Source organism: Hemicordylus capensis, chromosome 5, assembly GCF_027244095.1.
Source record: "Hemicordylus capensis ecotype Gifberg chromosome 5, rHemCap1.1.pri, whole genome shotgun sequence".
NCBI lineage: Eukaryota > Metazoa > Chordata > Lepidosauria > Squamata > Cordylidae > Hemicordylus > Hemicordylus capensis.
The window spans coordinates 56,906,472-56,931,540 of NC_069661.1; the positions used below are offsets into that span (position 1 = coordinate 56,906,472).

At 43.3% G+C, this 25,069-nt stretch overlaps 1 long non-coding RNA gene across 1 annotated transcript in view; it reads right to left on the minus strand.

The window, feature by feature from the left end:
* Window positions 1-201: 201 nt before the first annotated feature.
* Window positions 202-25,069, minus strand: part of LOC128328519 (uncharacterized) — a 61,284-nt gene continuing 36,416 nt past the window's right edge. Inside the window, exons 2-3 of the long non-coding RNA XR_008309268.1 lie at window positions 2,730-2,883; window positions 202-753 (exon numbers count right to left, since the gene is read on the minus strand). This is a non-coding gene — a long non-coding RNA (uncharacterized LOC128328519). The remainder of the gene's footprint in view (window positions 754-2,729; window positions 2,884-25,069) is intronic.

Consider the following 25,069-nt stretch of genomic DNA (forward strand, 5'->3'; position numbering starts at 1 on the left):
TTCTCATGCAGACCCTTTGGATGACAAACCAACTTGAGCATAGTGTATTCATTTTAAAATGTTGTTTGTTTATTCAGATGTAACAGTTCCAGTTTCACTAGATGTGAAGTACTCTATAGATAGAGATAACTCTTTCTGGCAGCTTTACTGCAATAGGGGGAAATTATTTTTAAAAATCACAGGATTGACCAATTTCCTTGAAATAAAAATACACAGAGTCCTGACAACTTGGACTACATGCCTTCTGCAGATGCAAATAGTGGAAAAACCAGTTTTGAGATAAGCAACAAACTATGTTTTGTTCTTTGAAAGTTACAAAACCCTACAATTAAAACCTCTGTGTATGCTCAAGCAAATTTTTTTGTAGAATATTAGTCTGCTTGCTAAGGTTTTTGCCTGACACTTGTGACATTAAACTGAGTTGCTTTTCATGGAGTGTCTAGGTTGCTGGTTTTTCAAAATAGTTTTTTTTTAAATTCTATAAAGCACAGTGAGAACATACACGAAAGAAAAATCAGAGAAGAGAGGAGAGGAGCTGCTTCCCTAATGCTGTGATTTTCATTCAAAATGGCTTTGCTCATCCGATATGCCGAGAGCTGAAAGCCCTGTCTGGAAAGGCTCTGGGTAGTCACTCCCTTTCAGAGTTTTCTCCACTTCAAAGATCGCATCTTCCTCCTTCACAGACTCCTGCTGCTGCCACCCTTGCCTCCAGTCACTACTTCTCTTTTGGCATTTCTTCTACATATCCTTCCCCTTTTCATAACCAGTCCAGTCCAGCATCCAAAAGAAAATGGAAGAGAGTGTACATGTCAAGTGAAGCAGAGGCCATTGCTGTTGCGAAGAAGGATGTGGATGCAGAGGTACATGTATGCATATGCATGCATATAACTGCCCACTTTTTGGAGTTCTAGCGCATCGACCTTTTGTACCAACTATCCTAATGACCACTAGGGGCATTATTATTATTTTAGATTTATTGGGAGTAGCAAGAGTGAATAAGGGTCTCCCTAGCTGTTCTACCTGTCTCTACACTATGACCCCTGATATGACTCTTCAGGTATTTCCTGTTGAGAGTTAGAATCCCTTCCTTTCCTCTTAGAGAGCAGATGGAGACTTCTCTCTCCCCCTACCTATTCATTATGTAGTTCTTTAGATTAAGGATTAGGTCTTTCCTATCCAAAGGTGTACTTCACCAATAAAACTACTTAGTATTTTATTCTACAAGAATCTCCATGTGTCTTCTCTAAGTAGCTGCAACAGCTAAACTCTGCATTGTGCTCTGTAACTGGAGTAGGTAGCTTCTTTAGTGCTGTGCTAATTAACTGGGGGATAAAAATTACAACCTCCAACACCACTTGCATGCCTTTCATCTTTTAAGGTGAACAGCAGCAACCTGCCCTGTCGCCCTCACTGATCCTCAACCCCTGGGCCAAAGTAGGCACTAATGCTGCCCACCCCTCACTGGCATTGCCCTGCTTCTCTCGCTACCATGAACACACTCTCTCTCTCTCTCTCTCTCTCTCTCCTCCTTACTGTTTCTCCTCTCCAAGCACCAAACTTGTCCAGACACAAAGCTGAGAGACAGTGGGGGGGGGGGAGAGAGAGAGAGAGAGAGAGAGAGAGAGAGAGACCGCATGAGCGAACTGACTTAGGAACAAAGCAGCGAAGAAAAGAAGCTAGCACATAAAGCTATTACTGCTAGATACACACTCCACATTTCCTCACACAGCATGCAAAAGCAGCATGTGCCCAAAGGAGAGGCTGGGAGGGGGTGACAAGTGAGATGATGAAGCAGGAGGTGAGGCCAGCAGGGGATATGGGGCCTGTAAAAGGGGAGAAAAGCAAAGGACTTGTGATAGTATAGGTGGTGATGCCTGGGATGGGAGGGGGGTGCCACTTGCTGCCTGATGCTGACACTTTACATGGCCATGAGAATGCCACTCCTGCAAAGCTATGGCCACTGCTTCTAAGAAAAATAAAGGGAGGAGGTGCACAAGAGAGGGGAGCATTTCGTGCCCTGCCTCAGGTCTGCTGAGGTCTTGAGCAACTACTGGGTACAGTCTGTGATGTCTTCATGCAAAAACACACACACAGCAAACACATTGCAAATCATCAGCACAGAGGCCTCCCTGTCTCTTCCTACCTCTTGTTTACATCCTACCCTCAGCTTCATTCAGACATTATAAAATTGCCCCACTGTATCCTAATGGCATGGCGGGGAAATGCTTGACTAACAAGCAGAAGGTTGCCGGTTCGAATCCCTGCTGGTACTATATCATGCAGCAACAATATAGGAAGATGCTAAAAGGCATCATCTCATACTGCGTGGGAGAAGGTAATGGTAAACCCCTCCTGTATTCTACCAAAAGAAAACCACAGGGCTCTGTAGGCACCAGGAGTTGACACCAGCTTGACGGCACACTTTACCTTTACTTTACAGTGGGAGGAAGGGGGAAGGAGGAAGGTATGCATGAACTCTGCTGCTCATGCATACAGTGGAGTGATCCAGTCTCACAATCACAGAAGTGCCTGCCATCACACATTGGGCTTTTCCCTCTTCAGACAAGCCCCACTGTACATGTGACCAGTGGGGGGCACTGCTCATTGACACAGCAGGGGTGTGACTTCCTTCCACTTCACCCCACTGTACAGTGGGGCAATTTTATAACACCTGAATGAGGCTCCTATCTCACTGATTGAGTGGATTTGCTTCTTACTTACTTACTTACGGTTTGAACGTTGCCTGAGGTCCTGTTGCTGTATAGGAGTTGATGGCGACCCGCTGGTGAAGAAAGTGTGGGGTTGAAAAAAATAGCCTTTCAACCTTCTGCTCTTCAAACGTCCATCACATACCCCAGTTCCATCAAACAGAAAGGTTTGTCTCTGCAGAGAAGGAGAAAGTAATGAAATTGTTTACCAGAACATCCTGTATAGGTTGGGAACAAATTGTGTGTCAGATTCAGAAAGGTGCTAAAACATCCATCAGTTGTAATATCAGGTAGCAGGAAAGTTGGTGTCACACACAAGCTGTAAGGCCTGCAGCAATGTGGGTGGGTGTTATTCCACAGAGTACAGTATTGCCAATTATAGGAAAGGGTCAATAAAATATGTGCTGGAGTGCGTGTGTGCAAGAGAGAGAGGGAAAAAGAGAGAGAGAGAAGAAATTAGAAGTAATAATACAGCCATAAAGATTCCTCTAGGCTGCAAAAAGACCCACAAAAACACAGTACATATTAGGCCCAAGAGAAACTTGAATTCTGTGTTATATGAAGTAAGATGAAAGGCTGCATACGCCATGTAGCAAGGGAGAGCATATGTGTGTTATTTTATTTTAGAAAGAGTACTGGAAAAGAGGGTAGAGGTACTTTGTTAAAGGCTCCTTTAAGGCGCAGTCATAGCTTGGTAAAGCATCCTTGGGATCTCTAGGTAGAGCTGGAAAAGGACCCTGGGGGCGTCAGTATAGGCCGTTCTGAGCTAGATGGGCCAATGGTCCAACGCACCATAAGGCAGCTTATACTGTATGTTCTCTGAACTTACAACATTGCATCAAAAGAACTGAGGGCACACTTTTGTTCTCATATATTCACTCTTCAGGCTGGAGAGCGTGAGATTGTTCTGTCAACTAGATTTCAAATGCTGAAATAACAATATACTTGGGCAACATATGTAAATTTTAATTTATTTATTACATGTATCTCCCACTCTTCCTCCAAGAAGCTCAGAGCAGTGAACATGGTTATTTTTATCCTCACAACAGCCCTTTGAGGTAGGTTAGGCTGAGAGATCCATGACTGGCCCAGAGTCACCCAGTGAGTTTCATGGTTGAATGGGGATTCGAACTTGGGTCTTCCCGGTGCTCATCCAACACTCTAACCACTACACTATGTAAAATAGAGAAGACACTGACCCATCCCTAGCCAGCAATTTTGAGCACTTTTATTTGGAAGTCTTAACTTTAAAAACTGAAACTTTAAATATTTAGAGTTTGTATTGTATTTTTAAAATTGTTTTAATGATGTTAATGTTTTAATGGTTTTTATATTGTGAACCACCCAGGGACTTTTTGTATAGGGCAGTATATTCTCTGCACAAATTTGAAAAGCAGTTTGGACTCGGAAATCCATGTATATGCCCTAAAAGAACTTTCTGGCTTCTTGTGCCAGTTTCTAATCTAATTAGTCCAGTCTTACAGTTTGCTGTTCCTTCCAATGTATTATGGCACATCATTTTGGGAATGAGCCATAATGCTTTGCATACAGATCAGATCAAATCAGAGAGCAAGAGAAAGAAAACAGAGGTTACATTCCTCTCCTCCAAACAAACACAAAGAAGCTAGCAAAAGATCAGACTTACAAACAACCAGCCAACCTACCTGCTCTCTAAACAAAATGGTCATTTGATTATTTTGAGTAGCTAAAAGAAAGACTCCTCCATCCTCTGAGCACTCTGATTGGCTGCCTGAGGAGACAATAAGCCTAGTCCCTCTCTGATTTGGTTTATAGGGCAGTCCTGGGACTGCCCACTTTTCAAAACAAAAGTGAACATGCTTATTGGCACCTGCCTTATTAATATTAATATTTTACAAGATCTGGGGCTTTTCATTTGTTCCTTGAGGTTGGTGCTACCGTTGCCCACCTCACTACTCTTAAAGCAGCAGGCAGCAGGCAAGAGCAACAGCGAACAACAGAATGAGGCAGTAGGCACACAAAATGGAGGCAGAGACAACATGGCTGAGAAATGTAAGGTAAGCCACTTTGCCCACAGATAAGATCCGCCCCGCACTAGGACACTGCAAGGGAGGAAGAGAGCCAGCCAGCCACTTCTCCTGGAGTACAGAGTTCCATTGGTAGAGGATGATCACAGAGAAGGTCCTTTCCTGTCCGGGTGTCGGAGGGTGCTCAGAGGGAGGCAAACACACACAGGAGGCAAGCACACACAGAATTTCCGTGCAAATCCTTGTGAGCCAGGCAGATTTACATGTGAGAAAACAGCATGTAAATCTGCCTGGTGGTGGTGGGAGCTATATTGTGCCTGGTGGTGGTGGGAGCTATATTGTGCCTGGTGGTGGTGGGAGCTGTAGTCCAACAACATCTGAAGATCTCAGGTTGTTAGACAACAAAAAAAATCCAAATATAGAGGTTGAGAACTGTAGGTGAGGATTTGAGTCAGCCCTTTATTTAGCAGAGAACCCCAGTATGATGAGAACAGAACTCATAGAGGAGATCTGGTGAGTATTGCTTAAGGGCTAAAGCAAGTAAAGGCTTATTTTAAAAGTTACAAACTTGAATAGAAAGTCCTGCACCCTGAAGTAGCTACCACATGGTGAAAGGAAGAAGAACAAACAGAGAGAACAAAGAAGAACAGTGTCCTAAGGGTATCAGTCTACCAATAGGACAAGACATAGAGCAGAGATAGAGATAAGAGAGAACAAGAGGGCTAAACTCTCTACCTACCTGACATCTACCTGATGTCTCTAGTGGTCAGTAGGAGTTATTGGTGTTAAGATTCGATGCCTGTGGAGTCACATCTCCAACTAGAACTCCTCACAGGTCACCAAAAGAGAAGAACTAACAAAAACAGAGCTGCATGTGACAGCAGGATCATATAAGCGGGATCATACAGCAGGATCTGTATCCTGGTCATTCATTTCCTCTCAGGCTTCTACCACAGGAACCACATGCCACGAAGAAAAAGAAGACCTTTGTCTTCTAGAAGTTTTACTTCTAACATCCCTTGTATATGCAACAACTAGACAAATCCATGGGTTTGTTTCCTTGTTAAAAAAAAAAATACCCACCGAATGAAACAGATCCTTAGCAAAAACGTTTTCTCTTTCAACATTGTGCTGCAGGGTGTCAGAACACATACACATTTCACACAACCAACTTCCATTTGTGTGTGTGAGGAATAATGTTCTTCAGCCGTAACTCCAAGCCTTGGGCTTGTACATTTTCAGTCCCTCGCACTGTCTGCCCTGTAGCATACTGTTGACATCAAACGGACGTTTGAATCCGTGCACATGAAAACCTTAACTTTTCACTTTGTGGAATGGAAATTTGACATAGGCAGCACACTAGATAAAAATGAACAGCCTCCTCTATTGAATGTGAACCTTTCTTTATTATTAAAGGGAGGGCAGAAAGAGAAAGAGAAATGCAACATCCTAGTCAGTAGGATGCATTATGAAATCATTAGTGCATGTGGGATCTATGGTCAAGGTCTTTCTCTTCTCAGAGATCCCTAAGCGGCAAGCACTTTCAGCTACAAAACCTTTCTGCCAAGAGTTTTGCAAAAGCCTTTTCTGCCATCTAGTGGCCATTCTTCATACAGCCTTGGAAATGATCTTGGATATAGCACACACGATTGCCCTTGTTGACGGGGCTGACTTAGAAGCGTACCTAACCTTTTTGATTTGCTCACAAATGACTCTTTGAGGGCAATGGCACAAACCCATGCCTGCATGAAATAGATGGGGGGTGGGGCGTTTTGCAGTGGAGAGAGACGACGTTACTACCGTATGCTCTCTTTTCTAATAGATAGGTCTGCCATACAGAAAAGAGGACAGGCCTCCTGTACCTTTAAGCGATACAGGAACATATCTGCTGAAACTGCTGAAATTCCCTCTTCTGTGCATCTCTTAAAGGTACAGGAGACCAGTCCTCTTTTCCATATGAACCTCCTACTAATGGAGATTCAAAGAGCAAACGGTGGATGCAGGGCTGTTGGGTAGGACCGCCATAAGGAAACGTCCACAGGTCTCCTGTATATTTAAGAGATGCACAGAGAGGGAAGCTTTTCTTCAGCTGCCGCTGCCAAAATTCCCTCTTCTGTGCATCTCTTAAAGGTACAGGAGACTTGTCCACTTTCCCATATGGCAGCCCTATTGGTGATGGATGATCTTGTTCCTGGATTGTTTGTTTTTGTAGTCTTAGGCTGCCTTTGGACATAACAGCAAACCGCAGGTCCAATGGACCCGCAGTTTGCCACCATTCCCCCAGGGTGCTCCCAGACTATTGTCCTAGAGTAACAGGCTGCAGGAGCTTCCTTCAGTGCAAGAAGGACAACCTCAGCAGCCAATTGCGATTGAGAGGGGGAGGAGCTTACTCCCCTTAACTCTGGTTTGTGAAAGTTGCATAAACCGGACGACACTCTGGAGGCAACGAACCCTCAGTTGGCTGAGTGAAACTTAATTCCAGCCGAGGGTCCATATCCATATTTGGGGGAAGAATCGGAACCATGACTGGGTCCGGGAACTGTGGTTCTGATCATCCGGAGGTCACAGGGGGGAGGCAAACCTTAGGTGCATTTGTCTCAGGTTCCCCATGACATCTAAAGGAGGCTAAATGTGCACTCCCAAACAGAGAAGATAGCATCAGACAGAATATTCTGGGTTTTTCTTATCCAGAGCCATTCTTGCTTGCTATATAAGGGTTTGGATTTCATCCATTCCTTCACATAATGGAAGGATATGGCACACAATATAATCTTTCCTTGTCATGGACTGGATCATTTGAGATAATGTGTAGGTTATTAAGAGCTGAACCAATATAGTGTAGTCAGAAGTGCTCTTACTCCTGGACTTCGGGACCGAAGTCCAGGGCCTCCACACCTCCTAGGGGCCCCCCAAATCTTCTTTAATCTGTCTTGGGTGGTGTAGTTGCAGTGCCACACTATGGGCCCACACTGTGCTGGGTGGACAAGTGAGATTGTGAGCTGTGCGGGGTCCTTTAGAGACAGAGCGGGGAGGGGGGAAGTGTTAAGTTGTGTGATGAAATGTTTCTGTTAATGCATATCTGCAAAAATATACCTGTTTTATATACTTAAATTCTTGAGAGTTCAGCTGCTGTTTGAGCCCTCAAAAACCATGTGTTAAAAAATACTGTGAGGAAATTCTCACGATCCACCAAAAGCGGGCTAAGGGAGCCTAGCCCACTTTTGGCTCCCAGCAGCAAACCCTCCTAATTCCCCCTCCCTTTAGATGAGGTTAGCGGAGCGAGCGTTCTACTAACCCTGTCTATTTGATCATGTATTGCAGCAGCGCAGCTCCGCACCATGGCTACACATGAGGAGACCCCTGCCGGGAGGCTGAAACAAGCCTCCCGGCCCTGGAGGTCTCTCCAGGATGCTCTGCGCACTCGCACAGGGCATCCTGGAACTTCTGGGGGACGCATGGCCCCCGATCCCCACAGCCCCCGCCGGCTCTGTGATGGAGCTGGTAGTCATGTAGGCGGCCAATCCGGCCACCCAGGGCTGTCTGGGGATCGTCTGCAGGGAGAGCAGGCTAAGCCTGCTCTCCCCACAAACCCTCTTAAGGCGGGTCTCACTGATCATGAGACTTGCCTCTGTGTGTGTCACAGTATATGTAGGGGGATATGCTTAGCTTGCAGAGGGGGCCTCCAGTGGCAGGGAGAGGGCTCCATAGGCCTTTAGGTCCAGGCTCCAAAATTGCCTAGGTGCACCTCTGAGTGTAGTAGTAGGTTAAGGCGGCAGACTAGGACTAGAGAGTCCCAGACTAGGACTAGAGAGTCCCAGATTCTCCATTCAGGCATAATGCTTATTGGGTGGCCTTGGGCCAGCCACTATCTCACAGCCACACCTACTTCACAGGGTTGTTGTGATGATAAAATGGGGAGGAAAGGAGAACGATGCCTGTTGCCTTTAGTTCCATGGAGAAAGGATAGGAAAGGAAAGGCTAAATGTAATTTCTAGCTGAGTAGAGGCACAAATGTATATCCCCTGACATGCTCTCTTTATTTTATGTAGTTAATAAACATTAGCTCTCTTTCACATAGCACCCATGACCAACCCAGAAACATGAGCTTAATGAGGACAGCCATCTAAATTGCCAAGTAAAATTTTACAAAGAAGACAGGCCATGAACCTAAATGAGTGTCTTTAGCTTCTTCCTGAATAGGAGACTGATCTGCTTCATGCCTGACTGGAGAATGGATGTATATAGCAAGCAAAAATTCATATCCTTAACCAGAAATGTACTCCTTATATTTCTTAATGCCTGAACTTTACATCTCTGGATTACATCTTTACATCTTCTCTAGGAGAGGGGAGCTGGTCTTGTGGTAGCTAGCATGACTTGTCTCCTTAGCTAAGCAGGTCTGCCTTGTTGCATATGAATGGAAGACTAGAAGTGTGAGCACTGTAAGATATTCCCCTTAGGGATGGGGGCACTCTGGGAAGAATATCTAGATTCCAAGTTCCCTCCCTGGCATCTCCAAGATAGAGCTGAGAGAGATTCCTGCCTGCAACCTTGGAGAAGCCTCTGCCAATCTGTGTAGACAATACTGAGCTAGATGGACCAGTGGTCTGACTCAGTATATGGCAGCTCCCTATGTTCCCCTGAATAACGCTTTGTCTTTGGTAGCACTCATTGAAGTTCTGCAGTCAGGCTTTCCAAAGCTTACCCATAACCTAATTTAAAGCTAATTTAGACATTACCAAAGACTATTACCAAAGACTTGACTATTGCAATGCGCTCTACGTGGGGCTGCCTTTGTACGTAGTTCGGAAACTTCAATTAGTTCAGAATGCAGCAGCCAGATTGGTCTCTGGGGTAACCCGGAGAGACCACATTACGCCTATTTTGAAACAATTACACTGGCTGCCGATATGTTTCCGGGCAGAATACAAAGTGCTGGTGATTACCTTTAAGGCCCTGGACGGCTTAGGTCCAAGTTACCTTGGAGAGCGCCTTCTTCTGCACGATTCCCACCGCACATTAAGGTCATCTGGGGAGGTTCGTCTCCAGTTGTCACCGGCTCGTCTGGTGGCGACTCGGAGGCGGGCCTTCTCTGTGGCTGCTCCGGGGCTGTGGAATGCGCTCCCTGCGGAAATCCGTAATTCGAGTTCTCTGTTGGCCTTCAGGAGGGCCCTTAAAACATATTTGTTTGGCCTGGCCTTTCAGGGCTTTTAAAAATAAATAAATAATTTTAAAAAAAAAATTAAATTTTTAATTTGATTTAGGGTTTTTAATTACTTAACACCCCCCCCCCCGCCTTGTGCAGATGGGAGGGAGTTTGTCCCAGCCTGTCCTGCACGAAGACCAGGAAGGGTTCCGTTTGACCCTTTTGGCCATTCTTCATTCTTCATTCATTGTCCATTCTCTCTTCAGTTGGGACCAGGCAACCACAGGAGAAGGAGCTCTCCCCTCCCTCCCCCCCGGTACAGAGCGGGTCTAGCGACTGGCCGCCTGAAGGGGCCGAGTAGGAATTTTTTGCTCCCAACGCATTGGCCACTGTTGGGGTTTTTTTCGCCTACTCCGTTCTGTGTCCTGGGTGCGTAGTTAGAGTTAGGTCAGTCACAATGGCAGGAACAGTGCGGGCGGGGTGGTAATTTGAGGGTTAGAACATCGGTGAGCACCCTTGGATATGTAAAAGGGGTGATTGGTTAATCGCTCCTTTGTAGCCTGTGCGGCACGGGGAGAATGATTGCCATGAACCCTGCTTCAGGACTTCTCCAACCTTTGGGCTGTGCGGTCCGGGGTGGACGAATGCCTAGAAGTATCCAGATCCTCTCTTACAGAAGGGGGGGTCGGCTTTGAAGTAATTGGGTGGAGTGTACCTGCCCATTCCCGAGCCAGGGTGTGTCGCCCAGTAGGGCGCTGGGTAGGATTTCAGAGTTCTGACCTGCTTCTATTGGCCCGCACTGTTCTCTAAGGGTGATTAATCACCTGGTGTTCCAGTCTGCCATGCTTTGTGTAATAGTTAACAAAGTTGTGGCCCTTTTCTTCTATACTAAGTCCACGTGTTTTCTTGAGCTGGGGTCTGGGGACAATGTTTAATTTTTGTTTTAAAATGTTTTTAAATTGTTAGTTGTTTTATTGTTTTTAATTTGTTTTAGCTTTTCATTGTTTTATAAGTTGTTTTAATTGTAAACCGCCCTGAGACATTTTGGAAGGGCGGTATATAAATTAAATAAATAAATAAATAAATAAAGAAGTATGGGCAGGAAATCTAGAATGCCCCGAGGTCAATACAGAAAGCAGTGCTTGAATTTCTGTTCAGTTCCAGATTATTACTGTCTGTTTCCAAGTATTTCCTGACTATCTTGGGTTAAATGTGAGTTTGGGGAGTGGCAGCAAATTCTCTTGGATTACTAGTATTAATGGAATAGTCTAACCCAGGACTGCACAACTTTGACCCTCAAGTTGGCCATTGTGGCTAGGGATGATAAGAGTTGTAGTTGAACAACAGCTGGCGAGCTGAAGTTGTTCAGTCCTGGTCTAATCTAATACATATTATTTATTTTATTTATGTTTATATGCCGCCCTTTGACCTAAGACCCCAAGGCAGTTAACAACAACATAAAAACAATTCAATAAAAACATAAAACCAAAACAAATACAGCTAGAAGTTTAAAAAGAGCAAAGGACAGCTCAGCAGCCCAAAGCCTGGATAAAAAGGGCAGTCTTCATTTTCCTCCTAAAGGCTGAGAGAGACAGAGCCATGTACGTCTCAGCTGAGAGCGAGCTCCACAGCCTGAGGGCACCGAGAAGGCCCCATCCTGCCTCAGCAGGTGTCGGCACTTGGAGCAGAACCCTCCCAGCTGATCTAGTCAGTAGGGTAGATTCAGCTGAGAGCAGAATTGTCTCTGGACCAACCATTTCTCTAGCTCTCTGAGAGCTGCTTCAGATGTGAGTGCAGACAAATCTAGGACACAGTCCCTTCTAGCAGTGTTAGCACCGCACACTACTCAGGAAATCCTGCTTCTTCATATTTCATAAGACAGGTTTACCAAGAGAGATTTTTATTATCCCATAAAATGACAACTTAGGCAGTAGATGCTGTTAAACTTGAATTGCCTACGAAAGATGAAATATACATAGAGGCCTGGAGTTTGTAGGAAGGGCAAACCCATGAAAAAGCCAACCATTGATGCATTCTGGGCCTCCATGAACTCTGCAGAACTCATGCTTCACTAACTTTCAAAGCAAAGAAGCTTTTCGAGTTACTGCCAATTGATATACCCAATGTGAGAGTTCTGCATTTTCTGTTCTTTCTGCTGTATGTTTTGCAAGGGCAAGCCTGCTCCTTACACATGTGCATGCTCACCTGCACAAGGTTGGTCTAACATGCTTCTTCAGAAAGATGCAGTACTGCAGAATGCTGCACATTCACACATCCCACAATGAAAGTAAATATCAGAACACTTGTCTTTCAACACATACCAGATTTCATACAATATATCAGTGGCTGATTATCCTTTCTTCAAACAATCATCAGTTTCTTTCTTTCTTAGTCTCACAAATGCAATTCTTTTCCATGAGGAATACAGAGAATTAATTAGTAGTTATCCACCAGAGAGTCCTTCCACCTTTAATTACATGCTCCATTTCCAATTTTTCCCTTTTAACTTCTTTAGAATATCTGATGGCAGCTTCAATTTTTTCCCTCTACCCTTTAGAAAAAGAGAAACACTATAGAACTTGTGTCCAAAGACTGGGTTTATAGTTTGGTTTGGGTTCCTTTCTTTAAATATAAAGCACGAATAGAACACTAAAACAAAATGATAATTCACCCTTGAAAACTGCAGAAAGCAGCATTTAGTAAAAAGTCCCCATCAGCTGGCAACATATATACAGCAATTGGCGTGAGAAGTAAATTGAACCCTCAAGCAGTTACAATTTTCCCCCTCATATTGTTTTTCTTCACTTTCCCCCACTTTAATTCCTTGTTGGCACTGGGTTATTAGTCCCCACACAGTAAACAATGGCTTGCAGATTCTGACAAAACAAACTGCTGAGATGATTATTCATTCCTCTATGAGAATGCTCTGTGCACAGAAGGCTACATGTTCTGCATTCCGTGATACAGCCCCATGTGGTTTCCCAGCTCAATCAAGTGTGCTACAGACTGTCACAATAGTCCTTGACACCAAGAAAAGAAAATTTAGGCAAAAATGGCAAGCCTGAGTCGCATTTTAATAGCTTACCATTTGCACCAGAACTTGCCCCCCTCTTCCTCAGTTTATTTTATTTTTTAATAATCTAGATTGACTAGTCATTCAAAATGCAGTCACTCCACTTGGCAGGAGAAACAAGCAAAAATGACTGTAAAACCCCACTTCTCTACATAATGATTGCTGAAATCTCACATTCTAGAGCCTTCTTCTTTGGGGTCAAACCATTGAACCCTATGGGGGGACGGGATCCAAGTTTAGTTAGGATTATGGGTTTTTTTAGATTTGTTTTGTTTCCCTTACAGAGGAAGCTACAAAAAGAATATTAGTCAACCGGGCAAATTATGATAGAAAAAAGTTCGGCACAGTAATAACAGAAACAAAGTTTGAAGGAGGATTCCATTTGTGAAAGTTATTCACGCCGTCCTGAGAGTTATTTAAAGCTGACAAACCATCCCCACCCCCGGAATCTACTATCCCAGAATTGTTTCCCTTTGGAAAAGCTGTTTTCAGAAGCCCCAATTAACCTTGATTGAATTCCGCTTTAGTAATATCAGGAATTTTAATTGACTGGGAAGGTGATCATAAATCTCTGTTCAAAATACAGCTTGGCCATTAGCAAATCCCCTGTTGGCAAAGCTAAGTGTCACAGAGCTCTTCTGGAGGCAAGACTCTTTTTCAGAGCATAAAAACAATCCAAAGGGCTGGCGGGGTGTGTGTGGAATCCAGGATTCCAGGTCCTATCTTGTGAAGGATACTTGTTCCCCAGGGTTATTTTGACTTAAAAGGAATGAGCGTCTCAGGGACACTTCAAAGCAGACTTTTTTGTGCTTAAGTCTGATCCCACAGTAAAAACATGTGCTACACTTCACACTTGAACTGCCCACACATGTCTCTGCGTGTCTCTTTGAAATGCACACAAGCACCAGTTAATCTTTTCCCCATCCTTGCTCGTGTCCATTTTGCAGCGCATGTATTTTGTAATCCGACCCGAATACAAAACAGTCTTGTTTGAAGCAACTTGCTGATAAACTGCAGATGAGCATTTGAATCTTGCACAGTGTTCCTTTCTGAAGTAGTTCACATTATTAACAACTCCTTTGCTTTTCTACCAATGTGAAAGAGATTTTTTTTTTAAAAAAAATCACCTCATACAAAGCCATTATAAAAGCCAGGATTCTAAGGCAATTGGTCACTGACTCAATTCTGGCTGGATTTTAATGGGATTTGGGAACATAATTCCTTGAGAATTGACATTCTCAGCTTTAATTATATTTTGTACAAGGCTTTAGACTTTGCAGTGTAACAGTCTGTGAACTGAGAGAAGTCATCTTCCGACTATATTATGTGTCTGACAGGGGCATCGCTAGGGGAGAGGGGGCCTGTGTTCACCCCTCTCTGGCAGCCCCTCAGAGTGAGGTAGATAATGAAGAAAATAGTGAGGGGTATTGCTGGGTGGCCTGGGTTCACTGAACCCATTCGCTCAATTATAGCTACACCCCTGGTGTCTCTTACACAACAGATTTTTAAGATTCTTGTTCATTATTACTTGGCTGCTCAGAATCAAGCAACAAAGGATGAGCTCTGGGCTGTCCCCAGGCGATAAGGCCTGCTGTGGGCTGGGCCCATGTTTCCAGGGAGTTATTCACATGCCTCGGGGTATCTGATTGTTTAATTCAGGGGATTAAATGGATAGTTCACATAGTTGTCGGCTCCTCCCCGCGCTTCTTGCCAGATCTTTTTCCTGTGCATTCCCACCTACTTGCTCTGGAGTTTTCCTCCAACCACTCACAAACCACAGAGGAAGAGGGGAGAGAGCTTTTTAAAAATAGTTTGACAGCTAAGAGCAGAAGACCAGCATGACAAGTTACCAAACAGCTGGATAAAACAGCAGGACGCTTAACCCTTGCCTTTGTGAGTGACTACACACACATACCTAATAGAACCAGCTTAGACAAAAAATGGGCTCAGGTTACATCCATTCTGCATATCTAAAGACTAAGTAAAACATAGGAAGACACACATTTTGCAGTTTGTGCTTGTGTTTAACTCAGGAATTTCTCCCTCCCCCTCCTTCAACAGAGTATCACCAATCTGCAACAACACACATACACACAACCACCTCTTGCAATTTGAAATCACTTAGAGCAGACCACATCCAAAACAGATGTCAAGCTCCCCTTCACTGAGTTTTGAAAAACGCCGATTTACTGGCATGACCACCCCACACATAACAGAGAAAATTGCAGGGCATAACAGAAGCCCCGTTTTTTCTCTCAAAAGCCTCTGGAACTAGAGGATATTTTTAAGCCGGACATACTTTGGGCTAAGCCAGAGACAGACATTTCAAGGTACAAAAGCAAGCAAGGTTTATTGGGGAAATTGCATACTTGGATAGAAAAGCCTGTGTCCCTGAGCTTTCTATCTTCATAATAGTGCAGAGCAGAGAGGGAGAGACACAGGCCCCATGGCTAGTGGAGAATGCAGCGGAGCAGGGAGCAAGGAGGAGGAAGTGAGACACTCCTGAGAGTACAGTCTACCAATCCAAGAATGCAAAAGCAGAGGGAGGCACAAGCAGGGGGATCAAGAAGAAGACCCTTCCTTGCTTTACTTCTAATGCCCCTACTAGTCATAGGACAACAAGCGCATCAGACGATGCAACTGGAGTTGTGTCTGTTTCCCAACACAGTAGCCATACACCCACCCTCTCCCACACAATAAACCTTTCAGATCCCAGAATATGAGTGACAGTAGCAGCCAGAGGGGTGGTTTCCATCCTTCCCTTTTCACACGCAGGGGGTTCTAATTACTTGAACTGGTATTTAAGCCACACATAAAGAAGCAGTGCAGACAAACCATCCACTGCAATTAGAGGAAGGTGCCCCTGTGTCATCTCTATGTCCTTTTATAGAGGACATGCAACTATTCTGGGGACCAAATGACTTTTTGTGCAGAGTACATGAGTTGTGGGGGGGGGGGGGTTGTTTGTTTGTTGCATGAAGTTCTCGGAGCAGCTGGAACACTTTGTTTGCTCAGAACACTTTGCTCTGATGAGCAGCTTCCCTCCCTCTGACTCCTTCCCCTTCCTACTGACCATCCATCCACTGGGGAAGCCAGAGGAAGTTCTGCTTCAGTGGCAGGTTGCAGAGCCACATGATGCAGGAACACAAACAGATGGGCTCAGCAGATCCCGCTTGCTTCCTCCATGCCCCTGCTAACAGAGTATAAAGAATCTCTTTTATTTATCACAGGGAGATCAACTGGCCCTATCCAACCCCAGCACAGCATTCCTTCAGTGGCTGATGCTGGTGTTACCTTGCATTTCTTTTTAGATTGTGAGCCCTTTGGGGACAGGAGAGCATCTTATTATTTATTCTTCTTTGAAAACCACTGTGAAATGTTCTGTTGAAAACACACACACACACACACGTTTGTAGTTAGAGAAGAGCAAGTGAGTGGGAGATGGTGTATGCATCACTGTGCCAGCATGGAAAGCTAGCTGGCTGGCTGCCCTGCCTTGAACCAAGAGATGAAGCTGCCGGGCTGTCTGGGGAGAGCAGGCTGGGGAACCCATGGGAGTGGAGGACAGCAGACTAACCATCTCCTAACCAGGAGGCTTTACAGACAGGGCTTCTGCCCCAAATCTCCTTCAGAAGAGCATGTGTGCGTTCACACACCAGCCAAACAGACCTCGAAGTCCCTTTGAGATTCTTGGACCCACTCCACACACAAACCGGGATTTGTGATGCAAATTCTAATTTATCTCGACATATGTCCAGGTTTTTTAAATGCTGGTTTTAAGCTACTTTTTCTGAAAACACCGGAGCAAATGGGAGAGGCACTGATGTACAGTCATTAGCATGATAAGAGGCATACTCTCTTCAGAAATGCAGATCTATCTCTGCAGGAGTTCTCCCCCTCCCATTGGCTAAAAGGAAAACATGGAGCATGCCATGTGGACTTGCAGAAACAAAACTTGAGAGGGGAGGGGCTGCTTCCCTCAAAGCCGCATGTGTACTTCGAAGTGGCTTCACTGAACATTTACCCTGAAGCCAAGTGCGAATAACTCCCAGGAGATGGATTTACAGTTAAGAAGCCAGGGCCTTGAGAACTCTGCTGCACCTAGACTGAACAGACATACCACTCACCTGGTCATCAGCTTCACAGTGGTGAGCTGTATTTATTCTCAAATTATCCATTTTTTAATCAAAATATGCATAGATAATACCAGAAAACATAGAAATTTTATGCAAAGTGGAAGGGGCTTTTTTTGAGACTTTTTTTTTTTTTTGGATGAAAAGTGTCCTTTATTGCCCCTTTTTTGGTGATGGATATTGACTTTTTTCACCATCTGGACCTGCCAACCCTAAGGATAGTTGGTGGACAAAGTATCATCCAAACTAACCCTATATAAATGGCCACTGGTATCAGGGGTATGCTTTTCTCAGGCTATGCATACCATACAGTTGGATGGCTTTAAGAAGGATGGCTGGAAGGATGGATACCATTCAGTAGTTGGATGGCTTTAACAACCTGGATGGCTTTAAGAAGGGTTTGGATAACTTCATGGAGGAGAGGTCTATCAACGGCTACTAGTTGGAAGGCTGTGGGCCACCTCCAGCCTCAAATGCAGGATGCCTCTGAGTACCAGTTGCAGGGGAGTGACAGCAGGATGGAGGGCATGCCCTCAACTCCTGCCTGTGACTTCTGGCGGCATCTGATGGGCCACTGTGCGAAACAGGATGCTGGACTAGATAGGCCTTGGGCCTGATCCAGCAGGGCTGTGCTTATGTTTTTATGTACAGTTATATCCCTAGGCCCAGCATCAGATTCACAACGAACAACAGGAGGGCCTTTACATGTCTGCTGTCTTGACTGCTGCTCAGAAGTGCTGCCTCCTTTTCCTTCTCAGTGGGGTATGGGGAGGCAAGACATGTGGAGGACAACATAAAAGGCACCTCAGGAGTAGGTGCTGGGTGGTGAGTGTGAGTGTGTTTGGGGGTACAGAATTGGGAGCAGATGCACTGAAGCAAGTGGACTGGGGGGCGGGAGCTGCTGAATCCTTGACACTATCTTTGGCATCCCTGCCAGCATCCAACCTGCTTAGCAAGTGTGAAGGAGAAGCACCCCATATGTGCTTTGCTGGCAGGCTGATTGATGCACCCCCACCCCATACCTAGCCTATACTATTCCTAGTATAGTATACCTAGTCTGCACAGGCATACTCAGGGCCAGATTATGATATGCAGGGGCCCTAAACTATATCAAGCTTAAAAGGCCCTATAGCATTCCAAGAAAATTATTATGATCAAAAAAGACAAAGTGCAAATAAAGCTTTATTTTTACATATATTTCTTGGCAAAGATCAAAACTGCACTCAGGGCCATAGACTCCCAGAATCAAACTGTTTATGGATCAAATTTCTGATCCAGGAATCAATCTTACAAAAAACTGGGTCCTGGTTTAATGAAATTACAATATATCTTACTGTTATTTCTGCACATATTTATGAACTAACTAACTGTAGCCATATACATATTTTTTTTTTGTCTTATCACAACAATAATGTCTGTTTTAGAGTCTTTTCCCCCTTTCTCCTTTATTTTTCAACCAATTTATGTAAAATTTGAACATTGTTTGTTTGTTTGTTTGTTTGTTTGTTTGTTTAAATTCAGAGGCCCCTTATAATGTGAGGCCCTAAACTGTAGCTTACCTAGCTTGTGTCTAAATCCAGCAGTGGACATGTGCACACAAGGAGAGTGAACCAGGAAGAGCCACTTAAAGCCAAAACCAGGTTTCATTCGAAAATTAAAAGGCAAAAATAATCCCATTTTCACCGTGGGTATGTTGGGTGGCTTGGCTTCTTCTTTTATCATCAATGTCTCCAGGTAACATTGTGATCATGATAGCTGCTAAGTTCTCCTTATGCTTACCCAACTTGTGCATTGGATTGCAGCTTTATTATGAATATGTACAACATTAAAAGTTCATAGCAAAAGGAAAGGTTGCAGAGTAGTTACTGACTGATGTAGCTCCAACTCAAGCTATTCCTTTGTGGTGATTACACACACACACACTTATTTTTCACCATATCACCAAACATGCTTTCATCAGTCAGTTAGGGATTGACATCAGTCCTTTCTTCAGAGAAAGTTGTTTTTATTGTTCTGTGCATATGCCACACAATCTTCAGGTGGTCTATGAAAAAAGTTAAACAAACAAGGTAGGTACTTCACTTTATTTCAATACTTCATTTCGTTTAGGCACCTCACTCCATTTGGGTCCTGCCAAATGAAGCTGAGCAAAGGGCCCCACTATCTAAATCCACCTCTTCTTCAGGATACTCTACATGAAGCAATTTTTCCAGTGTTCTGCACTGGCATTAGTCAACAAGACAAATATTTTATGGTTGCTTCCCTCATACATACAAAAAAACTTATATAGAGTTATATAAAGGTTTATTGAGCAACAGCTCCATTTTCTCCTTCTCCTTCCCCTCCCTTTTTCTTTCTGACGCCACCTCCCACACTTTCTACAGCAGGGGTGGGGAACCTTGCCCCTCCAGCTGTTTTTGAACTACAACTCCCACAATCCCCAGCTAATTGTGGCTGGGGATGATGGGAGTTGTAGTTCAACAGCAGCTGGAGGGCTAAGGTTCCCCACCCCTGTTCTATAAGATCCCCACTGAGACAAAATACCAAACAACAAAACACAGGTTAACTAGCTATAACATCAGCAACTTTATTTGTTAGCCAAGCCATATCAAATTGTTCTCTGGGTGGCTCACAACACAGCATTGAATCATCAAGTAAAAACACATAATACATGAAATCACAACATCCCCCCCAAAAAATTACAAAATACAATATGAAACAATTTTTAAAAACTTTTTAAAAGTCAGTTTTAAAAATCAAATTTTAAAGGCCTGAGTGAACAAAAAGGTCTTCACCTGGCATCTAAAAGAACAAAGTGATGAAGCCAGGCGAACCTCACTGGGGAGGCTATTCCATAAACACTGGGGAAGCTATTCCATAAACAGGGTACAACCAACCTCGCCTCATTTGGCAGGGACACTTGGAGCAGGGCCTTTGAAGAAGATCTTATGGAGCTCTCTCTCAGGTAACCCAGTTCCAAGACATTTAGGGCTTTAAAAGATTAAAACAAGCACTTTGAATTTGACCCAGAAACTGACTAGGAGACAGTGCTGCTGATGAAGCACTGGCATAATATGATCAAAACATCCAGTCCCAGTTAATAATCTTGCAGCCCTATTTTGTACCAGCTGCAGTTTCCCGTCTGTTTCCAAAGCCATACAACAACATGATACTGCTTTATGAAGAGTTGGGTCAAATTCAAAAGCTTGCCTACACCAACCTACTACATTGGTCCAACAATACCACTTTACAAGTGGTTTGTATCCCCACTCTTGAGCACTTGACAACTGTTGCCTACTGAACAATATTCAAGTGTGTGAGAGGCCTCATTCAAGAGAGGAAACTGTACTTGTGCAACTCAACTGCACCCGCTAAAATTAGAACTTGAGATACAAGCCGTGTTTGTTCCATACATACAAATCCCATTTCAAATCAATAAGACATATGTAAGTGGTCCCACAACTGCAGCCTCAGGGCACTATCAGCCATGAACGGCTACACAACCATAATTCATATCAACAGGCCTCTCACAGGTGCTCTGACTGAAAGCTTCACAGCAGTAGCACATGGAGAATTGCTCTTTTGACCTCAAAAATCAGATATACCATTCCACTTCTATTTTTCAATTATTTAGATTTACATTTTGTTTTGCCGGGGTTGTTTCCTTCCTTAAGAATAAGATATCTCGACAGCCTCCCATTGAAATTGATGGCAACATTTAAAATAAATTTTAAAGAGCCCAAGTCTCTTGCTTCTCAATTGCAGCTTTGGAGAATTTTTGCACAGAGTAGCAAGGTCTTTATGTCAAGGGCGTATCTCATGAGGCCTAATATAAAGTAGTTGGAAGTGAAGGTTTAACAGCTTACATCAAAGCAGGCTATATAAAACAGGCCATTAGAGTGAAAAGTTTCGTGTGTTTTGAAAAATGTTCAAATGAATTACATTCCCTGCCATGCACATATTCCACATAGTTCAAAAAGTGCCTTTAGGAAGAAAGGGAAAGTGACATTCGTGATGGGCAGTTTGCTGTTCTGCTGAGCATGTGAGCCTGCAATTTTGTTACATATTGATTGTAAGAGATTCTTTCTTCCCATCTAGTGCTTGTGCATACTGCAGGTAAATCTGCCTTTTCTTTCCCACTTGGAACTCCAAGTAGTTTAGTCGTTTCAGGGAGCAATGTGGGAGCTATCACTACCTAGATATACTTTATTCCACATGTATGCTGCTAGAATCACTTAGCCGCCCCCCTATCCCTCTTTGTGATTGACAGATTTCATACTCTAATTTTATTTATATTCAGTTTTCGGGGGGGAGGGAGTTGATATAAATGAGTTATAGCCAAAAAATAGGGATGGTGAAGTTGCCATGAAGTACCATTCCACCTTCATTTTACAACAAAACCATTGCTGAATTCAGCATTGAGTTCTACATTTTAATAGAGATTTTGATGCTCTAAAATTTTCATATTAAATATTTTACTGTCATAGCAAAGGTTTGCAAGATATATGTGAAAAACTATTATTGGCCATCATTTCTCCAAGATGACAGCCAGAGCTCAACCTGGAACATTCTGGACTTTTAATCTGTTACTTATAACACTATCCTCAGCATCTGTGCCAATTTTCAAAATGTTTGGATTTTTCCCCACCTTGCTTAGGATCAAGGTGTAGATCAGCTTCAACAGAAATACTTCCATCTAACTGGATTGTGCTGTACATAACTAACTATTCCATGCTTTTATTAAATACATAAATAATGTAATTCCATTTTAATTCACTGCATTATTATTATTATGAATATTTATATATCACTCTTTTCAACAAAAGATTCTCAAAGTGGTTTACACAGAACAAAATAAAAATTTTAAGCCCATGCATCTAGGTAGATTATGGGCGGGGGGGGGGTGTATAGATATATAAAGGAAAGGAAAGGTTGTGCCCTCGAGTTGGTTTCGACTCCTGGCGACCACAGAGCCATGTAGGTTTCTTGGTCGAATACAGGAGGAGTTTGCCATTGCCTTCTCCCACGCAGTATGAGATGATGCTTTTCAGCACCTTCCTATATCACTGCTGCCCTATATAGGAATTTTATATATTTTGGGAAACACATCAGTGGGGTTTGCACCAACAGCCTCCTGCTCTCTAGGAGCTTCCCCAATGCACCATTAGGTGGCTTCATTTTATGTAATGTTTTTCCCTTTTGGCATGGCAACTGATTTTATGAGCAACAATGCCCTATATTTTTAATGCTCCCCCCACCTTTGGCAACAGAAACACCTCCACAGCACAATTTATTATTGAATTATCTCACAAGCTGTTTCTGAGAAAATCCATTCACAGAGTTGTATTAACAGTATTTGTTCTTGTTTCATTAGATCTCTGGGGTAAAGCACAGGGAATAGTATTTCCCCACATCATGACTTCTCTTCAAAAAGGATTCTTTACAGTTGGAGTTCACATTTAATACAGGCTGTGAAGTACAGAAAAACTAGGACCCAACAGAGAAATGGTGAAACAAAAGAGAATCTCTGACCAATTCTCAGAGTTTTTGTGCTTTTCATAATGGCTTCTCCAAGGTAGGGCTGAAAGAGATTCCTGCCTGCAACCTTGGAGAAGCCGCTGCCAGTCTGCGAAGACAATACTGAGCTAGATGGACCAATGGTCTGACTCAGTATATGGCAGCTTCCTATGTTAGATAGGCTCTTATCTGAGGAAAGAGGGTGGAAGTTTCCTGGGAAGGTGAACATGGTACAGAGGGACATTCCATCAGTATTGTCTCAAGCTATCAAGGTAGATTGCCTGTAGGCTTCCAGCGGCATCTGGTGGGCCACTGTGTGAAACAAGATGCTGGACTAGATGGGCCTTGGGCCTGATCCAGCAGGGCTGTTCTTATGTTAGATTACCATAACCATTTCAAACATGTTGAAGTAGATATTTTCGTTATAAAACATATGTTGACCTAATATCACTCTGTTTCAAAATATTGCCATTCAACACACCCTGCTTTATTCTGCTTTTTTGATTGCCATCCAGACACACACTGAGGATTGCCATCCACACACACACACACACACAATTTTACAAATCCATTCATAAAGTCAGCTACATCAGTGGAGGAGATGCAATGCTAGTTGAACTGTGCCAACTACTGAGCAAGACTGAAACATTCTAGGAATTGGTCAGGGTATGGTAAGAGCAAAGGGGCATCCAGTTTCTGTTCATACTTGCAGGTTCTGGGGCTTGTGATTAAGTTCCCCATCTCTAGACGTTGGATAGTCTAGACTTTGGAATGCGCTTTCCATGGGAATAAGAGTCTCCCCATCTCTAGCATCTTTTAAAAAATGTCTGAAGACTCATCTTTTTACCCAGGCTTTTTAACTTTTTAACTTTTAGATTGTTTATTGATTTGTTTTAAACTTTTCTTAGCATTTAATTGATTTTAATGTTCTGTTTGGTGTTTTGTTGTGAACTGCCCTGAGACCTTGGTTTAGGGCAGTATACAAATATGATAGATAGATAGATAGATAGATAGATAGATAGATAGATAGATAGATAGATAGATAGATAGATAGATAGATAGCATCACCAGAGTAGCTTGCTCTCTATAGTCCTGATCATGGCCAGGATTTTTTTTTTTTTTTAAGTTCAGCCAGATCTGCATACTCAAGGGGGCCTTAGGCATGTGTTTCTCAAAAAGCCTTGTATGCCACATAAAATGAGAGAGCTTTCCAAAGAACCAAGTTAGGGCATAAGTTCTACTGTTCCAACCACCCACCCCTCCCACACACACACACAATCCCATTGGAAAGGGAATTCTTTGGATCCTTTCCAAGTCTCCTATATCTTAAGCAAGATAAGTCCTGCCTTCCACTATTCCAAACACAAGATAAATCACAGCAGTGTTACAGTCACTTCTGAAATGGCTAATGCAGACATGCATTAACAACTTCCTATGCATGTTGACTCAGAAGTATGTACCACTAAGTTTAACCAAACTTGTTCCCTACTAAGTTGATTTAGGATTGCAGCATAGACCCTTACTTGGGCACTTAAAAACTGTACATTTACTTTGGAGTAAGCCGCCCTCTATTCAATGATAATTACTTCTGAGAAGCATGCATATGACAGGGATGCACCACTATTACTTGCGCTATCGAACCACTAATCCAGTGGACTCAAACTGCCCGTAAAAGATTCCCAGCAGCAGAAAACCAGAGGATGTTATGGATCGGCAGCAAAAGAAGTTACTGACATGCCCAACAAAAACAAAAAGCAGAGGAAGGAAGAAATCCATTTCCTTTGTAGGAAATCTCACCAATGTTCATTATGCACCGCATTTGTGGATTCATGCATGCTCCCAGAATGTCAAGGGGATGAGCAAGTAGGCAGGTATGTGCAAAAAGAAAACCAAAGATGAGCTGGAGTTCATATTTAATACACCGAGATTTTCCTTCACAATTAGGTATTTGACAATCATGTATTCCTTCCATAACTGTCAAGTTATATAAACAAGTTACAAAGCAAGAATGTAATTGTGGTCGGCTAGCTTCTTTGCTGTATATGTAATGTAGAGAGATTGAGCCTTTTAATATAGCCCTATTTGAGTTAGAAAAATGACTGTCTTGTTATCTTCTCCTAAATAACCTAGGACTGTTGGGGTTATGACTGTTGTATAAATGACTGTTAGTGACTGTTGCTCTTCAAAGCAAGAGTATGGAGGCTCCATATTGTCTCCAGTACTTTTTAACATCTATATGAAACTGCTGGGAGAGATCAGGGGATTTGGTGCAAGGTGTTATCAGTATGCTGATGACACCCAAATCTATTTCTTCATGTCGACTTCATCAGGAAATGGCCTAACTTCCCTAAATGCCTGCCTGGAGGTAATGGGCTGGATGAGGGAGAACAAACTGAGGCTGAATCCAAGCAAGATGGAGGTACTCATTGTGAGAGGTTGAGACTTAGGAAGAGGTTTAGATCTGCCTGTTCTGGACGGGTTGCACT